Source organism: Piliocolobus tephrosceles, chromosome 7 (assembly GCF_002776525.5).
Source record: "Piliocolobus tephrosceles isolate RC106 chromosome 7, ASM277652v3, whole genome shotgun sequence".
In the NCBI taxonomy this organism is placed as follows: Eukaryota; Metazoa; Chordata; class Mammalia; order Primates; family Cercopithecidae; genus Piliocolobus; species Piliocolobus tephrosceles.
The window spans coordinates 74,483,491-74,498,547 of NC_045440.1; the positions used below are offsets into that span (position 1 = coordinate 74,483,491).

The 15,057-nt window shown below is 36.4% G+C and overlaps 1 protein-coding gene across 13 annotated transcripts in view; it reads right to left on the reverse strand.

Annotated features, from left to right (window-relative positions):
• The window catches only part of STAU2 (staufen double-stranded RNA binding protein 2), a 346,153-nt gene that overhangs the window by 71,318 nt on the left and 259,778 nt on the right, over positions 1-15,057 (reverse strand). The window lies entirely within an intron of this gene.

The window sequence follows — 15,057 nt, forward strand, 5'->3', positions numbered from 1 at the left end:
GAACTTATCGTTTTATATCTTGATAGGGGTTTGAGTTGCACAAGCATATGATCAGAACGTGTCAAGTGGTACACTTAAGATTTGTACACTTTGTTGTTTATCTCAAAAGAAAAAAGGAACCATAAGCAAATACTAAACTCACGTTTAAGGACACCCATGCTAAAGTACTCCGGGTGAAGGGAGTATACAGATGTCTGCCTCTTTCTTTGAAATCCAATTCAGAAATGAGACGGGTTAATAGAGACCCACTTAAATAGAGGGATGAGGTGAACAAATATAGCAAAATATTAATTATACAATTAAGGTGGTAGGTATGTGGGTATTCACTATAAAATTCTGTCTCTCTTATTCTCTCGGCGTGTGTGTGCATGCATGATTGCAAGTGACTTACAAACAGCATGCTTAATTTTTCAAAATATCATTTTTCCAAACTGACATTTTAACCTCTATTAATAGACATGTGTTTATTTTTGTACTCAATGAAGTTTAACTTCTCCTAAAACGTAGAATAATTCAATAATTTTCAAGTTCATCTATGGCAAATGTCAAAAGAAGATATAAAATAAAACTGGTTCTGCCTGATCAGTTGATCTGAATATCAAAGTTTTCCCCATTTTTAGACAATATGAAAGTACAGTAGTGTTTGTACCACCTTCTATTAAAAATCTAAAACATGGCTCAGAGCAAAGACTCTTTTAAAAATGATCTGCGACAACAATAAATTGTAAGCTACTTGTACTGTAATTAGAAATCCCAAAACTTTTATGAAATATTAACTTAAATTTTAATGGAAGTTTTGTTAACAAATAACATTTAAAATTTTGTAGATTACTGATTTACATGCATGCGGAAGGAAAAGCAAAATCCTTCCAAGTGTGCTGAGCCATTAAAATGGAGATGAACCATAAGATACTGCAAAGCCCAGAAGGTCATGTGTAATTAAGCACATATTCTCTGGCTTCTTTTATCATACATTCATATTAAAGACTTAAACTGTAATCCATTTATAAATCAATGGATTCTGCTGATAAAGGTGGGAGTTTTAAATTCTTATTTGTTGTGTATGATTTCTTTTCATTTTCAATGGAAACAATACATCTACCTTGTATCACATTCTGGGATGGTTGGGTGTAATGCAAAAATATCATTCAAGGAAACTGATACATTCAAATTAGAAGTGAGTTGGTCTCTCCAAAATATAAAATTTGGTGACATATAAGGAAATATGCTTATGCTATTCAATAATTGATAGATATTGAGTATTTATAATATTAAGTATATTTAATGTTATACTATATAATAGACCTCAGAAGGATTTCTTCATTTTGCAGGCTGTGACAGTATGCATATTCCTCTCAGGTATACAAACACTTAGTATCATATATCAAATAAAGTAGTATTCTGCCATTTAATTGGAATTGAGGATTTTTTAATGGTTAATAGGAAATAGTCAAAATGTTAAAGGAAGTTTATCTTAAGCATTTACATCTTTCTTCTAACAAGTTAGTTTTAAAAACATATCAGTTACTTTACTAAATGACTTAATTCTTTGTTTAGCACTTTATCTGCTAATATAATATCATAGAATCTTCCAGTGTTCAAACACAATGTCAATAAAAACTTAAACTTTTTGTTAGTTACTTTGTCCACATTTAACTACACGGTCCCTTACTTAAATCATAAACTACTGTAAGGAATGATTCATAAAGCTATATATATATATATATGTGTGTGTGTGTATAGTTAACACTATTTATCGGATTTATCTAATGAAAAATGTGACTATAAAACAACAATGATTAATATATCTAGCCGGGCGCGGTGGCTCAAGCCTGTAATCCCAGCACTTTGGGAGGCCGAGACGGGCAGATCACGAGGTCAGGAGATTGAGACCATCCTGGCTAACACCGTGAAACCCCATCTCTACTAAAAAATACAAAAAACTAGCCGGGCGAGGTGGCGGGCGCCTGTAGTCCCAGCTACTCGGGAGGCTGAGGCAGGAGAATGGTGTAAACCCGGCAGGCGGAGCTTGCAGTGAGCTGGGATCGCGCCACTGCACTCCAGCCTGGGCAACAGAGCGAGACTCTGTCTCAAAAAAAAAAAAAAAAAAAAAAAAATATATATATATATATATCTCTAAAAGATTATGTATATAAACGAGTATTGTTGTATGACATTCATCTAGGGAAGCAACAATTGATTCATACAGTTGTATAATTCCATTTTGGAACTCTCTCTCACAAGACTGTCCACTTCAAGTTTGTATGTTCTCTTTTGTCTCCTCCCACACATATCTGTACACATACAAAGCTGCTCTTTTATGAACACATTTTGTTTCACACACAGTATTACTTAGCAGACACCTCCAAATAACTTGTAGTTATTTCTAAAAATCAAAGTCACCTCAAAAATACACAAATTTGCTATCAAAAGAAAGTTTAGAAAATTCCGAGATGTTTCTGAAAGTGGAAACCTAAATGTATTACTAAAATAAGCATACACAGCCTCCCAAGATGCGAAGATGACCACTTTGGAGGAACCAATGCTTACTTGGATGCATATGCACTGGAATGTGTATGTGTCTTTGTGTTGTAACTGCCACAACTGAAGGGAAGTGTGCTACAATGGAAAGAACTGTATCAGGTATCACAAAGCCTGGGTCTGAGTGTCAGCTCTGCCATTTATAAGTTGTATATGTTTAGATCAATCCCTTTACTTCTTTGGGCTTCAATTTCCTCATCTTTGACATAAAAGTGTTGATCTAGACCAGCACAGTCCAACAGAAATATAATGCAGGCTACATATATAATTTTTATAGCCACATCTAAAAAGTAAAAAGAAACAGATGAAATTAATTTTAATAATATTTTTTATTTAACCAACACAGTATACCCAATATATTACCATTTCAACTTTTAATCAATAAAAACTTATTAATGAGATCATTTACATTCTTTTGTTTTTGGTGCTGCCTTTCAAATCCAGTGTGCATTTTATGCTTAGAGCACACATCCCAATTTGGATGAGCCAAATTTCAAACGCTCAATAGCCACATGTGGCTAATGCTTAACGTATTAGACAGCACAGACCTAGACAGTTGCTAATAGTCCTTTCAGTTTTATAATTTTTATTACTTTATTGTGGAAAATAATATATTAATAAAATTAGCATCAAATTCAGCACGAGTATATGAAAATCATAGATCAAATTCTTCCATGGAACATCTACTTTCGTCAGGAAAGGTTCATTAATTCTTATCTGGCAGTTTAAAATTCTGGATGATTTTTTTCTAACATTGAACAATCATTAAGAAGCAAAGAACTGGCAATTATCTTCTGAACTCAACCTCACAGAAAGTGGATTACTTCATCTATTAAATTGGCTTAAGTCTATTAAATAATTGCCAAGTCCCCATTTCATATTCTATGATGCAGATTTGGCTTTAATCTGAAGCTTTAGATCTTTATGTAATCATAAGAATTGCAAAACTGGTTTTAAAATGAATAAACATCCAAAATTACTGCTATAGCAGTAAAGCTTATTTAATTTCTGCTTTGTTTCATGTAGTCTAAATTATGAAGATTATTAAAGGGCTTTATTTTAGTGAACCACATTTGTGTAAGCAAATCAATATTCAGTAATAAATATCATTAAAATTCTTGGCAACTTATTATTGGGAAAGGCCATGTTCATTAAAACCAGTGATATAAAAGCTGATACTCAGGTTCTAATTGAGAAAACTGTATAAACTATTAGCTATGAAGTATCCCTCGGTAATAAAGACTGAAGTAGAACCTACTTACATCACAGGACAACTTTTCAAGTTAGCAATTACACTCGCAATAGAACCTCTGCAAGTTATTTATCTCCAGGTAAAATCATACATAATTTCAACTAGCTTATCAGTTTTTATACCAAACTTTACAGAAATTATATAAATGTTCTCTCTAATGTTACTATAGTCTTTTGACCCTTTTCTTTCCCCCTCAAATTTGAAACAGACTAGTAATAACACACTCGAGTGTTTCTGTATCAGTATAATTACTGCAACAGAATTATTTCTTAAAAAGAAGTGAATAAAACATCTCACATGCTTTGTCAAAATACAAAAGGTGTTTCTGTAAATCTCTAAATTGTTTTAACAAATATACAGTGAAAGCTGGTAATGATAAAACATATTTATAGGTGGCAACATAATATACTGATCTCTTAATCTTTACACAGGACACATTATGTTTGTAAATTTGCCAGTAAGATAAAAATCATGTCAGTTGAAGGTAACTTTCTACATGATTTATATTATTATTATTATTATTATTTTTGAGACAGAGTCTGGTACTGTCGCCCAGGCTGGAGTGCAGTGGCAGGATCTCGACTCACTGCAAGCTCTGCCTCCCGGGTTCACGCCATTCTCCTGCCTCAGCCTCCCGAGTAGCTGGGACTACAGGCGCCTGCCACCACGCCCGGCTAATTTTTTGTATTTTTAGTAGAGACGGGGTTTCACCGTGTTAGCCAGGATGGTCTTGATCTCCTGATCTCGTGATCCGCCCACCTCGGCCTCCCAAAGTGCTGGGATTACAGGCGTGAGCCACCGCGCCCGGCTGATTTATATTATTTAAGGAACATTTAGCAGAGCCAGCCTGCCACATAATACTACCTTATTTCTGGGGGAAAAAAGGTAAACATTATTGCTATGCTGTAGTCACCTATAATTCCTCCAGGCAATTATCTATTATATGTCAGAGACCAGTGAAAAAAGTAATAAAGGCAAAGGCAAGGGAACTCTAAACATAGTATGGCCCATGCCTAGCACACCGCCTGGCATTTAGGAAAAATTTGGTGTTTGTTGAATGAATGGTGAACACATGTACACAGTACAGTCTACATGTGTGTATACACTGTGGCCTGCATTGATTCCATAGGTAAATAAAGGGGACTATACATTTAGTAGGGTATGCATGTTTACTTTGTTTTTTTGCTAGAAAATTTTGTGAGTCAAAACTTTTATCCTGGTTCTGAAGTCCAAATCTAACTCTCCCTTGGGGTGACATAAAAACTCAAGTATCTTTCCTGCTTTCATCATTAAGCACTTCATTTATTCATCAAGTATTTGTGTAACTGGCATGATGATAGGCACGGCGCTGACATAAAAAGAAAATCATAAAGACACATAGACTAATAATTATAGTTCTTATTTTGTAAACAAGGGAATTGCTATTTGGGGGGATTAAGAAACTTGCCCAAGGCAACCCACCAAGTGAGTATATGAACCAAGTGTCAAAGCTGTACCCATATATTTTTCTACTACCCCATGAGACATAAACACTGAGCAGCTAAGGGAATGTGAGGGTTAATTGTATGTGTTAACTTGGCTGTGCTGTGGTGCCCAGTTGCTTGTGTCCAACACTAGTTTAGATGTTCCTGTGAAGATATTTTGTAGAAGTGATGAACATATATAATCAGCTGATCAAATAAAGCAGATTACCCTCCATAATGTGGGTGGACCTTATCCAATCAGTGGAAGACCTCAGGAGCAAAAACTGAGGATTCCCAGAGAAGAAAGAAGTCTGCCTTAAGACTATAACACAGAAATCATGCCTGAGTTCCATCCTGCTGGTCTACCTTCAACTCAAGACTGCTGCATTAACTCTGCCTGTTTCCAGCCCAGTTTACCTGCACTATAGATTTTGGACTTGCCAGCCCTCACAATCATGTGCAACAATTATTTAAAATAAATCAATCTCTTCCCCCACCTACTCTCTCAATACATATATGTCCTGTTAGTTGTTACTCTGGAGAACCCTGACTGATACAGGGTGTCATGGCTAAATATGGAGCTTGAGAGGGCATCAAAATGTGACCAGTAGTGCAATACTTGGAAGTGGATAGGACCAAAATGGACCCAAGATACCAGGGATAAAGCCTTGGGCACAATAGCATTTAAGGGGCCAGAAGAAGACAAAGAGCCAAAGGAAGAGATAAGTCAGTCATGGCAAAAGAAGGCTTCACAAAGGAGGGAGGCAATCCTGCAGAAAGGGTAAGTAGGAAGTCTGAGTATAGGCCTTTGTACTAAGCAATCAGTAGGACAAGGGTGACTGTGGCCGGGGCAGTTGCAACGGTGACTGGGATAATAACCATCCTGTATTCACTGTATTGTCTACCAGTGAATAAGAGGTGAGAAACTAGAAAAAGGTTGGCAATTGAGGAAAGGAAGAAAATAATAGCTCAAAAAGGACAAAATGGTGGAGATGGAACACTTTGTTAGAATTAGGGAGACATTTGTAAGTTGAGGGAAAGGTGTCATTGGAGAAGAAGATAAAGATAGATAGCAGCTACTGAGAAAACAAGTCACAGAAGATATCCTTGCATATGGGCTCTAGACCACGGGAGTATGGAATAACTGTAATCAGAAGTGAAATACCTCTGTCAAAGACAAGCAGTGATAGTCAAGAGACTGGCACTCTCATGGATTGAGCTGAAGCTGGGGCTCCATGCCTTTATTTTATTTATCTTATACTTTTTCAGGGAATTAAGAGGTGAGGCCATCACTGAGAGTTCTTATTAAATAACATATATGTGTCTAGTACCATATGGGTTGCAAAAAAGCATAAGACCCATTTTTTGCCAGTCTATCTGTCAAGCTATTATGGTCCAGTATATATTTAGTCACTAAACAAGCAAAAAGTTTGAACTATTCCTACATAGCAGTCTCTCAGAAGCAATGGAGCATTGGTTCCAGGAACCCACATGGATACCCAAATCCACAGATGCTCAAGTCCTTTATATAAAATGGCATAGTATTTGCATATGATCTATGCACATCTTCCGTATACTTTAAATTACCTCTAGATTACTTATAATACCGAAAACAATGCCTACATACCACTTCATTGGTGTGGATTCAACACACTACTTGGCACGTGGCAAATTCAAGTTTTGCTTTTTGAAACTTTGTGAATTTTTTTTCCAATTATTTTTGATCACTGGTTATTTGAATCCACAGATGTTGAGGGCTCACTGTAGTTAAATTATCCCTAGTATTGAGTTACACAGTATTTTGTGGGAAACCTCTAACAAAATATGCTTGTTTCTGCCAGTGATTAGTTAAAAAAATATTGTTGGCCCTGTTTTTCATCATTTGTACACTTAAAAAAAAATAGAAGCTTGAAAATGTGATTTCTGCTAGTTATATTTTCAATTATAAAAATAACCATATGATCTTAGTGGCAATAAGAAGAGACCAGTGTTATATGACTGTGATAAAATTACACAGTATATTTTAATCTTACTCTGTTCAAATGTCTAGAAAACTAAACTTGAGACTAATTATATGATCAATGTCTCCTGTTTTATTATTTTACCTCTGAATATTAAAGTGATTATACAAATAATAAGTAATGATATTTTTACCTTAAAATATAAAGAAATTTGCACAATTTTCTCACATTCTGCTAAACAAGGAGATGAGTGGTTAGAGGCTAAAATCTTTAAGTTCTCCAATGATGCATTAACTAAACCAAAAAGACAACTTTACTCATTTCAAAATGTTTTATTATAACAGCAGTCTTCGAAGGCAAACACAAAAGATTCTACTATGCTTAGATTTTAAAACATAAATAACCAATTTAATGCATCACTAATGATGTACAATAGATGTCTTCTGCAGTACCAGTTCAAATAAGAGACTGATGTAATCTGCCAGATACTTCAAAGTAACTAATTTGGTAATAAGAAAATACTTCTTTTGTGCAAACTTTCCTACTAAAAAAAAAAAAAAAAAAAAAAAAAACTGCAGAAACCCTCCCAGTTGAATATTTACTAAATAAAAGTACTGAACCCTCATTAAAATGTGATTTAATAAGAAAAAGAGAACTATGTACTTTAGGCCTTCAAAATTTATCTTGAGTAACATTAGGCTTTTAGATAGAAATACATCTCTATACAAAGAAAACAGATATTAATGGCAAATTATGATCTATTTTAGAATTGTGTATTTATAAACAACATCTTAAAATTTTAAATATCTATTACATTTGTTGCTATTATGTTATACACCCTATATACACACACTCCAGATGCCTTATCTATGAAAGTATACTAGTACATTTCATTTCTCTATAAATCTTCCCCAGTATGTGTAAGTAAAACATCTCCCAGACTCTAAACCTCTAAAGGTAAAAGCTTAGGTCAGAGTTTCCTGAGCATATTCTACTATGATGTTAACATGTTTTTCTGGGGAAATAATCTTAGACTTCTCTTTGCCTTCGTTCTCCTTTACCAATCAGAGAATTCACAATTTTGGCCTTAACGGGAAAAAAAAAAGTATAAAATTCAACAAGTATTTCCAAAAGCAAGTTTAATACAATAATTATTCCTTGGCCAAGACATTTGTCAATTGCTGTTTTGGCTCACAAATTCAACCAAAATATAAATGTAAATGAAGATGTTTTCAATTATCTATTGCTGCTTCTCCAGGAGCAGCTAATCCTGAGAAAGTACCTATTATTCCAGAGAGGAAAAAGAAAGCAGGAGTTTCCATTTCTGTTGGCCACTTAGGGGTAGGAGTGTGTGCAGAGGTAGGACACAGGAGATGCTTCTTAGGGCTCCTTCTGCTGATATTCAAAAAACCCAGAATCCAAATTACCTAATTTGTAGAAAACATTTTCTTAAAATTGGATTTTTTTATGGCTAATAATTAGGCAGAATTAGCACCCAAGAAGTTACAGTAGGATTGTCCTTTATTACATTGTATTTTAGGATGTATATTCCCAATTAAATAAAAAATTATTATTTGAACCATTTATAATGTTACCAATAGAGCAATATTATGATACCTATTCTACAGAATTGCAGAAGCACCAGAAAAAAAAATTCCTCAAATGAATTTGTTAACTTATTTCTTACTTCATATAACTGTTGTACGTGTCCTATACCAGTGCATTAGCCGTAATGCTTGCAAATTTTCTTGACTTCCCCTGACCCACTGGATAGAATTCAAATTCGTCATCCTAGTGTCCAAGATGCTTCACTCTCTGACCTGTACCTCACATTCTAACCCTCGTTCCCACTAATATCCAAAGATCAACGCTATACCTCAACCAAAAGGTCTGTCAAATAAATGACCTTGTGCCTCCCCACTCAGTGTCTGGGCCCATACTAGCTCTAGCTAGTAAAAGGCCCAAATGCCTTTTACTAAATGCCTTTTTTTTCTATTGCCTAGAGGGAGCCCTGGTTCATCCTTCAAAGGTCACATTCTGCATAAAATTCTCTTTGTGGAAATCACTCCTGCCCCATCTCTAAAATTCCTTAAGCATTTTGCTTATATATCTCATAGGCCAGTTAGGTGGTGGTGTTTACATTACAGATTTTCTTCTAATTACAATGATTTTAGGGACAGCATCCAGTTTTTATACACACTTTAAAATCCACATGGGCACATATTGTTACACTGGCTTACATGAGGCAGACATTCAATAAAGGTTTATTGAATGATTAACTTTTATGTTATCATAATTTTGTATTTTGGATTTATTTTTATTTGAACAATCACTGTAGAAACCAGTGGAAAAAACTGTTTATGCCTGCAATCGCCTTTCAAAAGCAAACAATAGAAATGATTAATCTCTTAAGTTATAAATTTGATTGGAGGTTAGAGATCAGCCTCATTCATAAAATGAGACAGTAGAAGTCCATAACAAGACTGATGTTGGGAGCTAAGCAAAAGGTCTGAATGACAGGTTCCCTCATAGCTGTGGAAAAGACACACTACATAGCACAGTGTACATGGGAGACACCATTTGGCATAAAACACAAATGAATACATAGTACATCAAAGTGCTTTATAATGAAGGTATGCTGAACATATTTTTTTACTACCCTATTGAAGTGGTCAAATTTTAAAACCTCAAAATCAATGAGGTTTAAAGTAACAGCAGAGCTCATTTCCTGGGATGATACGTGATTCTCTGTTGGGAGTTCTATCATCTACATACATGGAGAAGCCTGGGATGGAAGAATTAATAAAATAGGGTTTCTTTTCATGGAATTGACCTAAACAGTGAATTACTATTTGAAAATTACTCATCTAAAACAAGAACTAAACAGTCAAATGCCTTGACTCTTATTTAAAATCCAACAGTACTTTTATATTATTTTGTTTTGTTTTGGGCACACAGGGATACTAAATAAATATTTGTTGATTTTGTTGAATGGATAAATGAATGACTAGCTGCTTTTTACAATTAGAATATTAATCGCTTCTTGGCCTTTTGGTTAAGACCAACTGTAAAATTAGAATATTACATAATTAAACAAGCGATGCAATGTTAATATCTGAGCATGTACTTCAGGGGAAGAAAGTGAAAATTTGTCTCTCGGCTGAGATTGAGAAATGTTCCCCTAAATTTCATACCGTTTCTGGCTTTGTAGGACACCACCTCCAGGGAAACTATTTCTCTTTGACAGTCCCAGGGGCCTGACCAACCTTAGGGAGGGAGTCAGTTTCTATTTGAATGAAAGCAATAGTCTGCTGCCCATCAAAGATATCTGGAGACAAAAGGACAAAGTAAAATACATATAAAAAGAAAGAAGAGGGAAATTGCTACTGATGTCAATATTAAAATGAAAGTGGATCATTATTTGGTGACCTTAATAAAGAAAACCTTTGAATAGCACACTTTGAAAACGCTATTTTGTCTCAGGTCTTTTTTACGCACATCCCAAGACCCATATAGTCAGTAGGACCTCCAGAAACTTTTCGTGTTCATGAAAGCCCAGAGGGTGAAGCAACCTACAGTGATATTAGCTTAAAAATGACTTCTAATAGCTTCCTACCAGCTACTACCAGATACAATAGCGTACTCAAAATGGAACTGATAATTTGGCACCGGGTTCTTCAATACTTGGCATTTCCCAAGGACTCCTGAGACAAAATTATTGATGACCACAGTCATTTTTTCTTAAGTGTTTCATGTGAAAGAAATACTAAGTTGTCACAAAATATTCATATTGCTATCAAAAATCAACACAAGTTGTAGATTCATTTTTCCTTCCTTTATTTTACAGACTTTAGGGACTACAGAGACTATACATTTCAAATGTATAGAGTATTTGGATATTTCTAAATGACAGTTTTGGGGACACACCACTTAGGAAGGAGAGACAACAAACACAGGGGTGTGGGAGCCTAGCTGTTAGGTCTCTCTCTGGCAGCTTACTTTTGCCACCTAGTGGGGGAGGCAGTTTCAGAGTCAGGTTTTATGTTTTGTATAAATAAGGTTATCTCCTTTAAGACCTAATGATCAGCTTATTTGAAAAAAAGCAAAAACAAAAACAAACAAACTTGTTTCTCCCAGTGAGGATTTTATATAGATTTTAAAAATAATCTTAAATAATTTCTCCAAATTGGTTTATTCTATGGCTACTGGTTTTCTTTCAAGCAGTTAGTATTCAAATTCAAGGTAAAAATACACATCTATAATTTGTAACTATTCAAAAAAAAAAGAGGCCTTTTCCTGGTTTCCAGTTATTTTCTATCCCGCGACTTTGTAGTATCTCACAAGATCTATCTTTTGGCTCATCGTTGTTCTTTCTACTTAGGTGGGGAGCAAATCTATATCTTTATCCCTAATTTCTCACTGTGGCTACAATCTTCAGTCTTCAGTTATCTACCGAATCATCTCTGGAAGGCATTTAATATAGCAAAAACCTAAGTCATCACCCTCCAAAAGGATAAAAAAATGGGCTTTCCTTTTGAGCCAGTGTGGCAGGCTTAATCAGAGCTAGAGTGCAGCCCAGGGCTAAAAATGGCAAAAGAGATTTTTTTAAGCAAGTAAAAATTAATAAAACAGTTAAGCAAAAGGAACAATCAGAAGTCAGGATCAGTTTACTGGGCTGGGCAGAGAAAACACAGTGATCAAGAGAGGGTGGAGCAATAATAGTGAACAGGAATTGAGGTCAGGAACACGGGACATTTGAGGCAGGTCACAAAGTTAAAGCTAAAAAATTGGAAATAAGAAGTAAGAGAGGTTGGACAGAGTACCACAGTTCAACTTCTGAGGCTTGAGTCCAAGAGGAACCCCTGAGACATGGAAGGTTTGGGCCTAAAAATGCATGGTGACATGTTTTTCCACTCTTTCTTCAAATTATAAAAACCCCTAGTTCCTATGAAGAGTCTGTTGAATTTCTTGAAGTTTCTGACCCAAATAAATTATTGCTTATGAAAATTTCCATGATCATGAATGACCTTATAATGGAAGCTTAGAAAGCTACTTCTTAACTGCTTTATTACAGTGTAACTGACATACCATAAGGTTCTTCTGATACGGTTTGGATGTCTGTCCCCTCCAAATCTCATGTTGAAATGTAATCCCCAGTGTTGGAAGTGAGGCCTGGCAGGAGGTAACTAGATCATGGGAGCAGATACTTCATGAACGGTGTAGCACCATCCCCCTGGTGGTAAGTGAGTTCTCACTCATCACATGAGATCTGGTTGTTTAAAAGCATCTGGCACCTCCTCCCTCTCTCTCTTGTTCCCATGCCCGCCATGTGACACGCCTGCTCCCACTTAGCCTTCCACCAGAGTTGTAACCTTTCTAAGGCCTCATCAGAAGCCAAGCAGATGTTGGTGCCACCCTTGCTGTACAGCCTGCAGAACTATGAGCCAATGAAATCTCTTTTCTTTATAAATTACTCAGCCTCAGATATTTCTTTATAGCAATGCAAGAATGGGCTAACACATGTTCCATTGTGAGCAGTTTTAGTAAATTTAGAAACTTGTGCAAATGTCACCATAATCTAGTCTGAGAACATTTCCATCACCACAAAATTCCCCTGTGCATGTCTGCAGTGAGCCCTTGCTCCTATTCCTAGTCCAAGACAGCCACTGATCTGCTTTCTGTTTCTGAAGATACAGGCTTGCCTCAGAGACTTTACAGGTGAGGTTCCAGACCACTGCAATAGAGAGTGAATATTGCACAAAGCAAATCACACAACTTGTTTTGTTTCCCAGTGCATATAAAAGTTATGTTTACCTAGACTGCAGTCTATTAAGTGTGCAATAGCACACTTAATATCTAAAAAAAGTACATACTTTAATTTTAAAAAGTTTATTGGAAAAAAAATGCTAACAATCATCTGAGTCTTCAGAGTTGTAATCTCTTCACTGGTGGAGGGTCTTGCATCAGTGTGGTTGGCTGCTGACTGATCAGGGTAGTGGTTGCTGAAGACTGGGGTGGCTATGGTTAAGTTCTTAAAATAAGACAACCATAAAATTTGCTGCATGGACTCTTTCTTTCACAAAAAATTTCTCTATAGTACGCAATGCTGTTTGATAATATTTTACCCACAGTAGAAATGTCTTTAAAAATCAGAATCTATCCTCTGAAACCCTGCTGCTGTTTTATATACTCAGTTTGTATACTATTCTAAATCCTTTTTGCCATTTCAACACATTCATGGTATCTTCACCAGGAGTAGATTCCATATGAAGAAACTACTTGAAGAAACTACTTGCTTTGCTTATCCATAAGAAGTTCAGGTTTCATGAGATTGCAGCAATTCAGCGCTATCTTCAGGTTCCATTTTTAATTCTGCTTCTCTTACTATTTCTACCACATCAGTAGTTACTTCCCCCACTGAAGCCTTGAGCCCCCTCAGTCACCCATGGGGGTTGGAATCAACTTCTTCCAAATCCCTGCTAACGTTGATATGTTGACCTCTTCCCATGAACCACAAATGTATCTTAATGGCATACAGAATGGTGCATCCTTTCCAGAAGGCTTCCAATTTACTTTGTGTAGATCCATCAGAGGAATCACTATTTATGGAAGCCATAGTGTTACAAAATGCATTTTTTTTTTTTTTGACACAGAGTCTTGCTGTGTCGCCCAGGCTGGAGTGCAGTGGTGCGATCTCAGCTCACTGCAAGCTCCACCTCCTGGGTTCATGCCATTCTCCTGCCTCAGCCTCCCGAGTAGCTGGGACTACAGGCACATGCCACCACGCCCAGCTAATTTTTTGTATTTTTAGTAGAGATGGGGTTTCACTGTGTTAGCCAGGATGGTCTCGATCTCCTGACCTCGTGATCCGCCCACCACGGCCTCCCAAAGTGCTGGGATTACAGGCGTGAGCCACCACGCCTGGCCACAAAATGCATTTCTTAAATAAGACTTGAAAGTCAAAATTACTCCTTTACCCATGGGCTGCAGAATGAATGCTGTATTAGCAGGCATGAAAACAACATTCACCTCCTTGTACATATCCATCATGGCTCTTGCATGACCAGGTATACTGTCAATGAGCAGACATCTTTTGAAAGAAGCCCTTTTTTCTGAGCATATGGTCTCAACAGTGGGCTTAAAATACCCAGCAAATCGTGCTGTAAACAGATGAGCTGTCATTCAGGCTTTGCTGTTCCATTTCTCGAGCACAGGAGGGGCAGATTTAGCTTAATTCTTAAAGGCCCTAGGATTTTCAGGATGGGAAATGAGCACTGGTTTCAACTTGAAGTCATCAGGTGCATTCACCCCTAACGAGAGTCAGCCTGTCCTTTGAAGCTTTGAATTCAAGCATTGACTTCTCCTTTCTAGCTATGAAAATCCCAGATGGCATCTTCTTCCAATAGAAGGTTGTTTTGCCTCCACTGAAAACCTGTTTAGTGTAACTACCTTCTTCAATGATCTTAGCTAGATCTTCTGGATAACTTGCTGCAGCTTCTACATCAGCATTTGCTGCTTCACCTTACACTTTTATGTTATGGAGATGGCTTCTTTTCTTAAACCTCATGAACCAATTTCTGCTAGCTTCTTTCTTCTCTTCTGCAGATTTTTCACCTCCCTCAGTCTTCATAGAATTGAAGAGAGTTTGGGTCTTGCTCTGGACTAGGCTTTGGCTTAAGAGAATGCTGTGGCTGGTTTGATCTTCTGTCCAGACCACTTGAACTTTCTCCACATCAGCCATAAGGCTGTTTTGCTTTCTTATCATTTGTGTATTCACTGGAGTAGCACTTTTAATTTCCTTCAAGAGCTTTTCTTCTGCACCCAAAACTTGACTATTTGG